At 41.5% G+C, this 15,167-nt stretch overlaps 1 long non-coding RNA gene and 1 pseudogene across 1 annotated transcript; one reads left to right on the top strand and one right to left on the bottom strand.

Moving 5' to 3' along the window:
• Positions 1–478: 478 nt before the first annotated feature.
• On the top strand, positions 479–3,030 carry LOC145136251 (L-type lectin-domain containing receptor kinase IX.1 pseudogene; annotated as a pseudogene).
• Positions 3,031–3,497: 467 nt separating this feature from the next.
• LOC145136252 (uncharacterized) lies at positions 3,498–4,217 on the bottom strand. The gene is made up of 2 exons (XR_013720339.1): positions 3,909–4,217; positions 3,498–3,823 (listed from the first exon to the last, which is right to left on the bottom strand). It is a non-coding gene; the product is annotated as an uncharacterized LOC145136252 (long non-coding RNA).
• Positions 4,218–15,167: the final 10,950 nt, after the last annotated feature.

Below are 15,167 nucleotides of genomic sequence, written 5' to 3'. Positions count from 1 at the left end.
TATTTAGCATGTTTCCTACTCATTTCTAAAACTTTTTTCCTTATACAAAACTATCAAAGGTCTTAAATACATTTCTAACAATTAAAACCCATTATTAAGTGCAAACACCATTCGGTTCGCATTTGACATTTGTTGTATCACAAAAACTTAATCATTTTCCAACCTTCGAAAGTATTTTATCTAATAATACTTACATCCAAAATTTTAAAATCGAAGATGTTATATTAAATTTTGTAAAGATGACAACCATTTAATAATAGAAAAAACAGAGAATCTAGCAGAGTAATTCTTGGATATGAAAACTGAATTGAAAAAGACCAAGACGTAAATTAACCTATATATTTTTGAGTAAAACACGCCACCATTTTATTGTTTTGCAAATGATTCGGCTAATCAATGCCTAATCACTTTGTTAAAAAAAAAAACATTTGATAATGTGAAGATATGATGAAAAAGGTAGTCATGCCCATGTGCCCATGTCCTACATACATAAAGCACGTTGACTGACTTGAGTCTTGACTCTTGATTGACACAAGTCTACTTCAAACAGCAAACAAACAGCCATCACCTTGGACAGGATTGACATGGTGGATGGTTGAGCTGAGGAGGATTTCTGACTTCTTGTAGTGAAGAACACCCACCTACCATAAAAATTTTGTAGCAAGTTTCCAGAAGCATGTCTATCTTAACATGCTTCCTTTTCCTTCTCAGCTTAACCCCTTATGCAGCTTCCCTTAGTTTCGATTTCCCAAATATTACTCCAAACGAAAACCAGAAGATAAAAACATCAGGGGGTGGAGCTTATATCTCTGACCAAGGAATCCAGGTGACCCCTGAAAACAATCGTCAATTAGGGAACAGGACAGCAGGCAGGGCAACATACATCACACCGCTTCATCTGTGGGATAAGAACTCTACAGAGCTAGCCAGCTTCTCTACATATTTTTCATTTGTTATTGATTCAAACAATAATACTAATTACGGTGATGGCCTCACATTCTTTCTTGCTCAGAATAAATCTATGTTTGAATCAGATTTGGGATATTATTATGGTGGAGGAGCCATGGGGCTTCCGGTCAATGTCACCACCAACCTCGGAACTGTTCCGTTTGTCGCGGTAGAGTTTGATACATATTATAACCCTAGTTGGGATCCAACCCCACAAGATCATGTAGGCATAAACATCAATAATCTTTCTTCTGTTAGCTATGGGTATTGGAGGAACAATATAGAATATGGGAAAGAGTGTCAAGCTTGGATTAACTATGATTCTGTTTCCAAAAATCTTAGTGTTTCCTACACCAATATCGGAGATGATATAGATGGACTTTATTACACCATTGATCTAAGGGAGGTGTTGCCAGAATGGGTGATTTTTGGGTTTTCAGCAGCAACAGGTGCCTCGTTCCAGAAAAACAATGTAAGGTCTTGGACTTTTAATAGTTCTATTCTACACATTGACGAAAAAATTGACATACCACCAACCATTAGCCCCCAAAACATTTATCAGAACAACACGCTACCACCATCCACAAGTCCGGATTCAATGAAGGAGAAGAAGAGGACAGGATATATAGTGAAATTGATTGCTGGAGTCTCTGTTGTACTTGCTTTGTTGGTTATTGTTACAATTGTTTGTTGGAAAATGAGGAAAAACATGGGAGATGAAGTTGACGAATTTGGATCTGGTCTGGAGATGAACAATGAATTCACAATGGGCATCGGACCTCGAAGATTCTCTTACCGTGAATTAGCTCGGTCAACTGGTGGCTTTTCAGAGAAAGAAAAGCTAGGCGAGGGTGGTTTTGGAGAGGTTTACAAAGGGTTTCTGGATGATTTGAAAATATATGTTGCAGTGAAAAGGGTGTCCAAGAATTCCAAACAAGGGATCAAGGAGTACGCAGCAGAAGTAAAGATCATTAGCCGATTGAGGCACAAAAATCTCGTCCAATTGACTGGTTGGTGCCACGAGAAAGGAGAACTTTTGCTTGCTTATGAGTTTATGGAAAATGGAAGCTTAGATTTACATCTCTTTAATGGAAACAGCTTGTTAGCATGGGGAACAAGGTACAAGATTGCCTGTGGTCTGGCCTCTGCTTTGCTATATCTACACGAAGATTGGGAGCAATGTGTTTTGCATAGAGATATAAAATCGAGTAATGTGATGTTGGACTCAAATTTCAATGCTAAGCTTGGCGACTTCGGGTTAGCTAAATTGGTCGACCACGAGAAAGGCTCACAGACTACAATGTTGGCTGGGACTTTGGGTTACATGGCTCCTGAATGTGTAGTAACTGGAAAGGCAACCAGAGAATCAGATGTGTTTAGCTTTGGAGTTGTTGCATTGGAAATAGCTTGTGGGAGAAAACCCATCGTATATAAGGCTCAAGAAAACCAAATACGATTAGTAGAATGGGTTTGGGAGCTATATGGGACTGGGACACTTTTAGAAGGGGTAGATCCACGGCTAGGGTCAGATTATGTGGGAGAAGAGATCACACGTGTGATGATCCTTGGGCTATGGTGCGTGCACCCTAACCCAGATATTCGCCCTTCAATGAGACAAGTTATTCACATTCTGAACTCCGAAGCTTCTCTACCCATACTCCCCTCAAAGATGCCGGTGGCTTCTTATTTGTCGTTTCCCATGTCTTCATCATATGGCGTGGCTTCTGTCATCCAAGACCAATCATCAAGTGGTGCATCTAAATCGGATTCTTCAGAGAAAACAACATCATCGACAGTCTCTTCTCATTCTCCATATGTATCACTGTTGCATTCAGAGTAATTACATATTCCATCCACTCTCAGTTTTTGCAGAAGAAGAAATGGAGCTTATAGTGATTTGTGTTTATGGTGTGTGTATACAATAAATGATATTTTCTTCATGTTTGTTTGATTTCGTTCATATGATCTGCAAATGTTTGTAGCAGATATGTGTCGAACTTTATGATTTTCCAGTAGGGACTATTTCTTAGTGTATGTATATTTTTGTAGGGAGCTGATATTTCCAATGCATTATTTTATCCATCCACGTGTTTCACCATTTTGCCATTATTGATAATTTTTAAAAATGTGAAAGAAAGAAAAATAGGTATCCACTTGAAATTAAACTGTTTTCACCATTTTGCCCTTATTGATAATTTATAAAAATGTGAAAGAAAGAAAAATAGGTTATATCCTGCTGCCTGTATCACCATTCACATTTACACTACCTCTCTTTGAGTCGATCATCTTCCACATCCTCCTAAAAAAACATAAAAATGCAAGTTCCAATCCAACCATACACCAAAACTTGTATAAAAAACTTATTTTTAATTTTATAAATTATTTTTAATTAAAACCTACTTTCTTCATAGTTCGTACAGAAGAGTGGTTTCCACCCGATATGAGTTTTCATCCCAAAATGGGTAATACCACCGGCAAAATCCTAATTATCCAGCAATTTCATTTTTGTTTGTTAATATGTAGCGGCAATAGATGATTGAAGAACAAAATGCACCAAATCAAAGGGATAACACATGTGATGGAGGAAAGAACATAAAGCACTCGGTAGAAACATAAATGTCAAAATCTCCAAATTCAAGGGTTACAGTAAAATTCAAAGTTTGCATTTGGAGGAGGTAAGAACGTAAAGCACCCAATTGTTATGTTATAAATCATTCCTCCTCTTCAACGATTACCCTCTGTTCAGATCATCATCACCAGATGACTATCATAAACATTAACCACCATGATTTTCTTTGAGAAGCCCTCATCAACAGAATCTCCTGATCAGTCCGTTCACGCCATCAAGAATTGAAGCAAAGATCAAAATATAGACCTGCACATATAGCTAACATGAATTAGGGGTGGGTCTTAGTTTATTGAGGTGTATGTGGATTCTGGGGATCGATTCAGAAGGGGACCGGCGAATTGGAAGAAGCAACGACGACCGCTGAACGGAAAAGAAGCAGCATGTCCAACTGTCCGGTGAACTACGATGAAGAAACATCGATTCTTGAACGGCCACTAGGAATCAACGTTTCGTCTTTGGGAAGAAGCGTCCAAGGAAGAAACTCATGTTTGGATCTTTCTCTCTTTTTTTTATTTTGTAAATTTAAAAGAAAGGCAAAAAGGTAAAAAGAACATTGATTTCAAGTTGATTGATAGAAAATTGAAGTGGAAATATGAAATCCCTTTGTCAAAAACGATGCATCTGGACAAATTTTTCTCAATACTACAATCGGTTGACAGGTTATTTTTTTTAGTAAATTATGTGAATGGTCCTTATGGTTTCGATTAATACGTGTGTTTGGTCATTAATTTGTTTTTTTAATTCGTTATATGTTTTTGTGATGCGTTTGGTCCTGATGTAAAAAACTATTGTGTCCTTAATAATTTGTTTTTTTAATTTTCTATTATCTATTGATCATTTTTAAATCTAAAAAAAGTAAAAAAAATAAATTAAATACCCCACCAAACAGAACTCACCCCCTCCCCCTCCCTCTACCCTCTTCTTTGACCTACCCCACCAAACAGACCCATCCATGCTTTTTCACCACTCTGTTCCGTCTTTCTCTCCTGTTAGCCACCAAGCATACCACCAGCGCCGCCGGTCGCCGCCAAACCTAGTGCTCATCAACATGTAGTCCCACTAAAACCTTACGTTACCCACATCCTTTCAAATACTCTACCTTAGTCTTCTCTGTATCACAGGATCATAGAGCCACCGATGTCCTCATCCTCGTCCGAACAACCATCATCGGCAACAACCCTCTCTCCACTATCGCTTCTGCTTCAAAAATCGGCGACAAAATGCTTTCAGTCTCAGCTACTTTAGAGCTCCGTCGTCGGCGGCCGGTGTAGATTTCCACCACCGTTGCTCGATCGTTGCATCACAGTTGTGCAATGGCACAAGGATCTTTGACAAAGTCGTGTTAGGGCTAAATCCATGGGTTCTAATACCGATTCTAATATGCTCTTTACCATAGTCGATTTGAATATTCTTTTTTCCGTCTACATTCTTAATCATGTTTTAATATTAGACTTTTAAGTTAAAAAGTTCTAGAAGACGAAGTGGTTCCTTTAACTATTATGGCAAGCGGTTTGGATTCGATTTTGAAGCAAGGAATCGATTTTCATAAGTCTTCTTTTTCGATTTTGAGAAACCTCTCCTCCATCAGCTCCTCTCCCTACATAACGTCATTAATACATCTTTATTTTCCTTTTTTCTTTCTGGATTCAAGTTGCAGAAGTGATGGTGGTGGTGGGTTTTACCAGAGGAGTCACTGCTAATTTGACGAGAATAGAGATTTAGGGCTCATGATATTACTAATTATATATGTGGCTTTTTTATTCTATATCTTGTTAATTCCATTTTACAGGTTTATTATTTTGGTTTTAGGTTTTTATGTTTATGTTGGTGAAAGATTTTGGCTGAACGAAGTCTTTTTCCGAGAAGACGAGGGGACAATGGCTAAACGGATTATTCATATTTTCATAAAAAGTGGTGTGATATGAACTGCTCCACCTTATTTATTAAACAATTTTTTAATAAATAAATAAACAATAAACAATAAACCAATTAAAAATAAATAAAGAATGGCAATAAAGTATTTTGGGGTTCTACGGGGACCAAACGTGCAAAAAATTACATTTTAAGGACTGCCCGAGTTAAAAGAACAAATTGGACAAAGCACCCAGATTACCTCTAACGGGACCATTCATGTAATTTACACTCTTTTTTTTAATATATACAATTGTTAATGAGTTCATTCAAAAATAAGAGTATTAAAGAAGAATCCACAGTCTCACAATCGAAGGTGCTTGAATTCTGAATCCTCAAATAGGTGGCTTTTAACTTCTTCAAGGATAAATTTCATGATAAATGGCCGGATCGTCCGAAACTCATTACCCTGTAACGCTTGTTTCAGGTACCATTTATCTTTCAAATATTTTAGGTCTTTGGACTGGGACTCAACGAGTTGGTGAACTACAACTCGTCGAGTAGAGATTATTTTGGGCGCGGGATGAAGTGGTTACTCGACGAGTTTGAGGGACCAAATCGACGAGCAGGAGCTGGGAAGGAAAACCCAAATTTTCATGGATTTATACCCTATTTATGTAACATCCATAAAAATCATGCCAATTTAAAACTTCTTAAAACATTCAGAAACTAATAATTATTACAAATTGTTTTCAAAATAGTTTCATGTTAGAGTATCTCAGGAATCAAATCATAAAAACATAAGGTGGTGCACGATCACGCCTTCGCCTTGTCGCGATCATCTGAAGTACCTGAAACAAAATCAACAACTGTAAGCCCGAAACTTAGTGAGTTCCCCCAAAATACCCGCACAACATATAACACATATACAATAACAACATACTATCGGCCCAATCAACCAGCGGGTTGGAATGCCCCTGGCCCTCAACCATCGGGTTGGAATGCCAACATACTATGGGTCCAATCATCCTCGGGATGATATACCTTCGGCCCACAACCATCAGGTTGGAATGCCCACATACTAAGAGTCCAATCATCCTCGGGATGGAATACTCTCGGCCCACAACCATCGGGTTGGAATGCCCAGGTCTGTTGGATCATGCTCAAGCAGATGCCTCAACCACCAATCAAACATGTGCACACATATCAAATAACCACATAACATTCTACAAACAGTCAAGCTGATCTACAGATCACTAAGCATAGCAACATCCTATCTACCAGGATACCGATCTAACATATCATAATCTCATAGAAACATCCTATCTACTAGGATACCGATCTAACAGATCATAACAGTAACAAAACAGGATAACAATCCAAAGGGTCGGCCTTGGTGCCTTAGACCCTTGAGTATAGTGAGGAAAACTCACCTCACAAGTAGTGTTGAACTGGACTGAAAGTCTCCGACCGCTGTCTCACCAAAAATCCCGAACTATCCAAAATAACGAATACTAAGTCAACACTTGAGATATCAATCTTGACTTAGGGTCCCACCTAGTCCTTTTTTTCCTTTTCTCTAATTTGGGCCAAAAAACAAATACCAAATTCATTATCCAAAAGTCCATATCCATAAGGCCCATCATTGGCCCAATTTTCCCAATTGGGCCCAACTCCCTAATTGGGCCTCATTTTAAGATCCATTACCAAAACTGGCCCAAAACACATATATTCAGAAATCCCAGCAATGCCCAAGTCTAACTGGCCCAAAGGCGGCCCAATCCCGAAGCCCAATTCGTCAAAAGCCCAACAGAGGGCGTACGCGGGGCGTACTCTTCTGGTACGTTGCGCATACTCCGCCTTGCGTTGACCACCATCGGGGTGGTTGACCCAGTACGTTGGGCGTACAGAACTTACGCGAGGCATATGCAAGTTTTGCCAAAACTCTAATAAGTGCTTAATGGCTTAAGCACTAAAGCCCAAATTCCAGATCCATCGACCAAATGTGTCTTAGAACCATAAAGTCTCGAACTTTAAGACTTTGGACGTCCATAAAACTCTTAATACATGGTCTTAACCCATTAAGACCTTTCTACTACATGCATGGGATACTTTAAGCCATTGGGACATCATTTTTATCACTTAGGACTCTTTCTAGGGTCTGAAAGGACAGCTTAACACGCTCAAAACACCACATGCACCAACTTAGGACTTTTGGGACAAGAAATGGTTTCATAAAGTTACCATGGCTAGATCTACATCAAACAAGCATAAAGGTTGGAGCTTTTTACCTCCTGGAGCTTCTAGAGCACAAAACAACCTCAGATCTACAAGCTTGGCTTCCTTCTCCAACTTCTTGATGCAATACCTTCTTCTCCAACTACTCCAAACACACACTTTTAGCTCACACACTCAAGAAAGGGGTTAGTGTTTGGGAAAACGGCTCAAATCTATGGAGGCTGAGGTGATGGAGGGTTTTGAGCTCATAAGGACGTTTATATAGCACCCAAACCCTAAATATTAGGGTTTCCATCTGACGTGAGTACGCTCAGCGTACACGAGTGTACGCCCAGCGTACTAGGGAGCATCTAGTACGCTCAACGTACCTTATGTATGCTTAGCGTACTCTTCTCGGCCTCAAAGTTGCAACTTTAGCCCTTAGGCTTCTCATGGCTTGACTCTTCCAACCCCAGGGACTACCAATGACAAAATAATAATAAAAGAGGATTCAGAAATACCTATAAATCTCGGGATGTTACAACTCTCCCCCACTTGACCAAGACTTCGTCCTCGAAGTCTGCTGCTATGAAGAACTCTGGATAGTGTTCCCGCATCTCGGCCTCCGGCTCCCAAGCCCACTCGGATCCCCTCCGATGCTCCCATTGTACATTTACCAAAGGTACCTCCTTGTTCCGTAGAACCTTCACTTTCCTCTCCAGAATGGCCACGGGCCTCTCCACATAATTCAGGCGCTCATCGATCTGTATATCATCTAACGACACCACTACCTCCTCGTCTAATATGCACTTCCGCAATTGCGAGACGTGAAAGGTGCTGTGAATCTGACTGAGTTCCTCCGGAAGATCTAGTCTATATGCCACCTTCCCAACCCTGGCAATGATCCTGAATGGCCCGAGGTATCGGGGACCCAATTTCCCCCTCTTCCTGAAGCGTATCAACTTGAAACTCCAACTCAGATCGGCGTCGGTCGGCGTAACTCTTCTACCGACTCTGAGCAGTCTGCAGACGCTATTTGATCTGCTGTATCATCTCGGTAGTCTGCAGGACTACCTCGGTCCGACCCATCACCCTGTGACCAACCTCTCCCTAACAGACTGGAGTACGACATCTCCGTCCATACAACAACTCATAAGGTGGAGCACCTATGCTGGAGTGATAGTTGTTGTTGTCGGAAAAATCTACAAGGGGTAGGTAGGAGTCCTAGCTCCCACCGAAATCAATAACGCGGGTCCTCAACATATCCTCGAGGGTCTGAATGGTCCGCTCGCTCTGGTCGTTTGTCTTCGGATGGTATGCGGTACTGAAATGCAGCCGCGTGCCCAGTTCCTCGTGGAACTTCTGCCAGAAATGAGAGGTGAAGCGCACATCACGGTCTGATACAATAGAGACCGAAACCCCGTGGCGAGCAACGATCTTACGTATATACACATCAGCCAGCTTCTCGGCCGATGAGCTCTCCCGAATGGGCAGAAAGTGGGCAGTCTTGGTCAATCGATCCACGATGACCCATATAACATTGAAACCCTTTGCCGTTCTCGGGAAATTGGTGATGAAGTCCATCGTGATCTACTCCCATTTCCACATGGGAATCTCTAGAGGTTGTAGCTTTCCATGCGGCCTCTGGTTCTCGGCCTTGACCATCCTGCAAGTCAAGCACCCCTCGACGTACCAAGAGATCTCTCGCTTCATGCACGGCCACCAGTAACTCAAACTCAGATCTCGGTACGTCTTGGTGGCCCCCGGGTAGATATAGAAGTGAGACTTATGAGCTTCCTCCAGTACAATCTGTCTGACCCTACTAGACATCGGAACCCAAACCCGACCGTAATGGGTCAATAACCCCCGACTGTCCTGCACAAATCGGGTGATCTCGCCTCTAATCTGCTCAAGCTTCTAGTTCTCCTGCCGTACACCCTCAACCTGAGCTTCCCTGATCAAGCTCATAAGTGGAGAATCCACTAATATCCTCATATATGTCGCTGGAGTAGAAGATCCAGCCGACCTACGACTCAGGGCGTCCGCCACCACGTTCGCTTTACCTGGATGGTAAAGGATCTCGCAGCCGTAATCCTTGACTACGTCCAGCCAACTGCGCTGCCTCATGTTTAGGTTCGGCTGATCCATGATATGTCTCAAACTCTTGTGGTCCGTGTATATGGTACAACGGACCCCGTAGAGACAATGTCTCCAAATCTCGAGAGCGAAAACTACTGCTCCTAGCTCCAAATCGTGCGTGGGGTATCTCGTCTCATGCAGCTTCAACTGCCGCGATGCGTAGGCTATCACCCGTCCTCTCTGCATGAGGACCGCTCCCAGTCCCGTGATAGATGCATCACAGAACACTACAAAATACTCAACTCCCTCCGGGAGAGTCAAGACTGGAGCCTCGCAGAGTCGCTATCGGAGGGTCTCAAATGCCTTCTGCTGCTCAGGGCCCCACCGGAAATCCACCGTCTTCCTCATCAGACGAGTGAGGGGTACTACAATCTTAGAGAAATCCTGTATGAATCTCCGGTGGTTCCCTGCAAATCCCAAGAAGCTCCTGATATCCAAGGGAGATTTCGGAAACTCCCACTGCATAACGGCCTCGATCTTTCTGGTTAACGAGATATCAAAGGAACCGAACCTCTCGTAGCCAAAACTCGCACTTCGAGAACTTGGGATAAAGTCGTTCTCGTCTCAAAACTCCCAATAGCTCCCTAAGATGCACCTCATGCTGCTCCATAGTCTTGGAATACACTAAGATGTCATCTATAAACACTATGACTAAGCGATCGAGCATCGGTCTACATACCCGATTCATCAGGTCCATAAATATAGCTGGCGCGTTGGTGAGCCCAAACGACATCACCACGAACTCGTAGTGTCCATAACGAGTCTGGAACGTGGTCTTCTCGACCTCCTCCTCCCGTACGCTGACCAGATGGTACCCGGACCTCAAATCTATCTTGGAGAATCAAGATGCTCCCTGCAGCTGATCGAAGAGATCATCGATCCACGATAGTGGATAACGGTTCTCCACCGTCAACTTGTTCAACTCCTGGTAGTCAATCCACATCCCGTGTAAACCATCCTTCTTCTTCACGAAGAGAATCGGTGCTCCCCACGGAGAACTGCTCGGATGAATGAACCGCTTGCCTAGCAGCTGAGATGACAGCTCCTGCATCTCAGGTGGTGCCAATCGGTACGACGCCTTGGCGATAGGGGTCGCACCTGGCACAAGGTCGATCCTGAACTCGACCTGTCTCTCCGGAGGAACTCCGGGTAACTCCTCCAGAAACACGTCTGTAACAACCCGATATTTCAAATCAATGTATCGATCCAAAAATCAAGTTTGGTAACCTATCTTAATATAATATGAATAAACGTCAAAAATGAAATGTTCAAAAGTCTCACTTTGAGTGTGCTAAGTGGTAGATATCGTAATAAGGTTTCCAAAAATATAAAGAACGCTAAGATCTGACTTCATATGAGGAAGTTATGATTTTTCGAAGTTTCGGACATAGCAGTAGACAGCTAAAAACTCGAATTAGAGATCGAACGACTTTTTGCCAACATGACCTAAACAAGAATCGAAGATCTCATCAATGGTATTGCAACGGTAAAAAGTCTGACGAAAACAGACATCGGATGAAGAAGTTATGGATTTTTAACGGACTTTTCCTGTCCCGGCCTGTTAAAAATGTAATATTAAAAATAAAGTCAAAATTAGCCAACGAAGTCCAAACGAGAGTTGTAGAGCATAATCTCACCTACGCGTGTATATAAAGAACGTCGAAAACGGAGATCGTATGCAAGAGTTATGATTTTATGAAGTTTTAAATAATTAAAATATATAAATTTAATTATTTATTCGGATAATATCCGAAATGCTGATGAGTCCGATCTGATCTGAAGGGTACGCCCAGCGTACCGAGGAGTACGCCCCGCGTACATGTCGACACCGAGGTACGCCCTGCGTACGAGATCGCTACGCGCATCGTACAACTGTTTTCCTCGGCCCAGAAGCGACCACGTCGCACCATCCGGAGCTCGACACCTGGAGGTCCGATCCGAACTACGCCCCGCGTAGAGCTTGGTACGCCCAACTTACGTGCGAGGTTCATCCCCTATAAAAGGGCATGCGAGGCTGCCAAATTCTTTTGCTCAATTCTTCTCATTTCCGTGCTTTTGCTCTGCGTTTAACCCCTCGAAACCATCCCGAAGCCTCGGTTTTCATATTCAAGTTCCGAAGGAAGTTTTATGCTCCCGAGATTCCCGAGATTCCCGAGAGATCAGCTTTCTCCAGTCGAAGTTCTGATCAATTTTTGTCTCACCTTTTTCAAGCTACCAAGTGCGTTCATACCCCTATCACTACGTTTTTAAATACTTTTTAAATGCTTTTAACACATTACGGGGGAGAATACAAGTAAACACACGGTTAATCTTGTGTGAAAACATCTATCTTTCGTTATACATTTCAGAATGTTTTTAACTATCATATGGATCTGTTAACATGCAAAACATCTTATCTTACTTTACCCTCTCGGAATAAAACATGATTATAAATACTATAAGCTTATTTATACGTTTGCATCATATTAAGGGTAACCATTTTTCAGTATACCACATTTATACATACAAGAACATCCACCTTTTATTATGCCTTTGTTAACATTGTGAAAAAGGATAATCATTTCACAAACAACATTACTCATTTTAATACGGGACTTAATTGAGAATATGTGAGTCATTCATCTTCAATATACCTTTTAAGGTACCACTAGAAGTCCTGTTTATAACTAGAATCTCCCGTCCGGAGAACGTGACAAGTGTGTATAGATCTATACGAGACTAATGATCCCGTGCCCTGACTGCTAGCTATAGTCCCCGGGGTGACAAGTGTCATCTCATTTTGACGCCTGAAGAACGTCGCTACAGGCAAATTATGATAGTACGGTTATAAAAACTCACTGGATAGACAATTATTGTGGTATTACGTTTTCACTGGAAAAGTAACAAATACAGTTCTTTTCACATTCAAATACAAACCTTCTTATAGTTTTGTTTTATAATAAGACTATACATCATTCTTTTAAGCATGTCATAGTTGCTTACAACTTACGGTCTTGGTCATTTGACACTGCATTTCACTTATAGGAAAATATAGGATTTTCCTGGTTCAAATACATACAGTTTATACAACGATCTTTCATACCCATTTCATACACTTGTTAGAAAATATCGGATTTTCTAGAAAACATACACGAACTTTCGAATGGCATACATTTTCTCAAAACACTACTTATGAACTCGCCAACTTTATTGTTGACACTTTTTCTTTGAAATAACTTGTATTCTCAGGAAAACGCTAAACCAGGTAGCAACTACTTTTGAAGACTAACGCGCTGGTGTTAGTAACATATTTTTGGATCACCATATTGTATTTGATATTCAAACATGTAACACTTACAATCATGTAAACTTTTCAAATATATATGTTATGGTGGTGTGTACTTTCTTTACTATTCAATTGTTATGATACTGAATATGACGTCCTCCGCCCCCGAACGTTTCCGCCGTTCAGGTTTGGGGGTGTGACAGATTGGTATCAGAGCATTGTTTATAGTGAACTAAGTATATCAAAACCATTTATTTTTGATATACAACTATAAACACAACTGGGAAAAAACACTCTGACTGAGAGTTATACTTTTAAAATGAAATTTTTATAAAGTATACATGCATACATCATATATCAGGGTCAGTATCATGATGAAAAAAATATAGAAGTATTATAGATGAGTTGTGCACTACAGTTATGCCTTGAGATATGTAGTTGGAACTGGGATGAATATAGCCTGATCAACTATAGTTGTCCGAGAGCCGACTAACGTGTGCCAGGGAGTAGCTGCAATGGATAACAAGTCTAAAAACTTACCAAAAAGCATAACCTTTTTGAATCAAACATAACATTTAGAATACTATAGGAGTATTTGGTAAATGCAATAAGTTTAAACTGTGATACTTCAGTATGTGCTTTAGGTAATAGTCAATTCTTAACCCTATTCTCGTATAGACACAATGGTTGGATTCCACCTACCAGGAGACCCCTACTACCCCAATCAAGGCAACGGGGGATGGGAGGAAGACGACCCAGAAGAGGATGAGGAACCCATGGAAGAGGAGGAAGAGGAAGGCTCTGATGGGACAGACTCAGACCCAGATCCCGAGGACAATAACCTACCCTTAGCGGCTCAAATTCAAAAATCCTAATCCTCGACCGAAATTTCATGGCTCGACACCTCTATGGGCAACCAACCTGAATATGTGGAGTCGCGATCAGGGTCAACCCCTTCCATACAATGGAGACCGAAGCTTCTACAATCTGAGCGAGGGAGGCTCAGCAGACAGAGTCCTTCCTATATTGGTTCGCCGAATTGCTCGCATTGATGAACGAGGAAGGACAACCATCCATCGAACTGAGGAGAATGATGCGAACACTGGAGTCAATACAGTTCGCATCCGACAGTTAGGATTAGCTCATGGTAGAATCGTAAATCAAAATGAAGCTTGGTAGAGAGAGCTAACTGACACTCAAACTGAAGTCATGGAACTTAGAGCACGCCAGGCAAGGTATGAAATGCGTTTACTCGAGATGGAACGTCAATTGGCAGGTCAAAAGGCTCAGCAGAACAGTTCCCGCCGCCAGTAGAGGATACTCTACTCGCTCTTTCTGTTGGTTTATGGAATAACCTTAGTATGTACTCCAGGTAGTACTTGCCCGACTCCCAAAATTTTGTTATAGAATAGGATCTCGGCTAAAAGTCTTACTTTTCTCTAACTTTTGTAATCGGAGACCTTTAGAAAGGTCAAAATTTTCCTGACTTCGGAATGTAACCCAATATATGTTTAATATATAAGGAAGTACTTCTTTTGTGTGTTAATTCTTTGCATACCACTCGAATTCATAAGTTTATCTATAAACTCTAATTATGAATCAAAATCGAGAAACCTTGTTTAGGTCGAACCTAATTCATGAAATATTGAAAATGGCTAACTCATTAACACATGACTCTCTATCATCAAAGACTTATTGCCTTCATTGTTATTTCTTCGGCAGCTAGATGCCTCCTCGTGGGCCAGCACGCCAAAATACGACACCAACACCGCCACCACCACCTCCAGCTTACGATCCCGCTATGGTACAGGTTGCCATCACAGCAGTAGTAGCAGCTGTGCTATCCCAAATAAACTCTAATGGAGCCGGAGGGAGCGGGAGTAGTACCAACCATCAGAACCATGGCACTGGTCATGGTCATGTTAGGGAACGCACCTACAAAGAATTCTCAAACGCCAAGCCAAAAATGTTCAATGGCATTGGAGGAGTCATTGCTCTTATGCAATGGTTTGAAAAGTCCAAGTCGGTCTTTGAAATCTGTTCATGCCAAGAAACAAGCAAGGTCAAGTTTGCTGCTTGTACCTTCACAGACCGATCCCTCACATGGTGGAAGGGCCA

The sequence above is a fragment of the Lactuca virosa genome, chromosome 9 (genome assembly GCF_052849685.1).
Source record: "Lactuca virosa cultivar CGN04683 chromosome 9, Lactuca_virosa_CGN04683_v6, whole genome shotgun sequence".
Classification (NCBI taxonomy): domain Eukaryota; kingdom Viridiplantae; phylum Streptophyta; class Magnoliopsida; order Asterales; family Asteraceae; genus Lactuca; species Lactuca virosa.
Note: the sequence above shows the minus strand (reverse complement) of the source record. Positions and strands in the feature narration are given on the sequence as shown.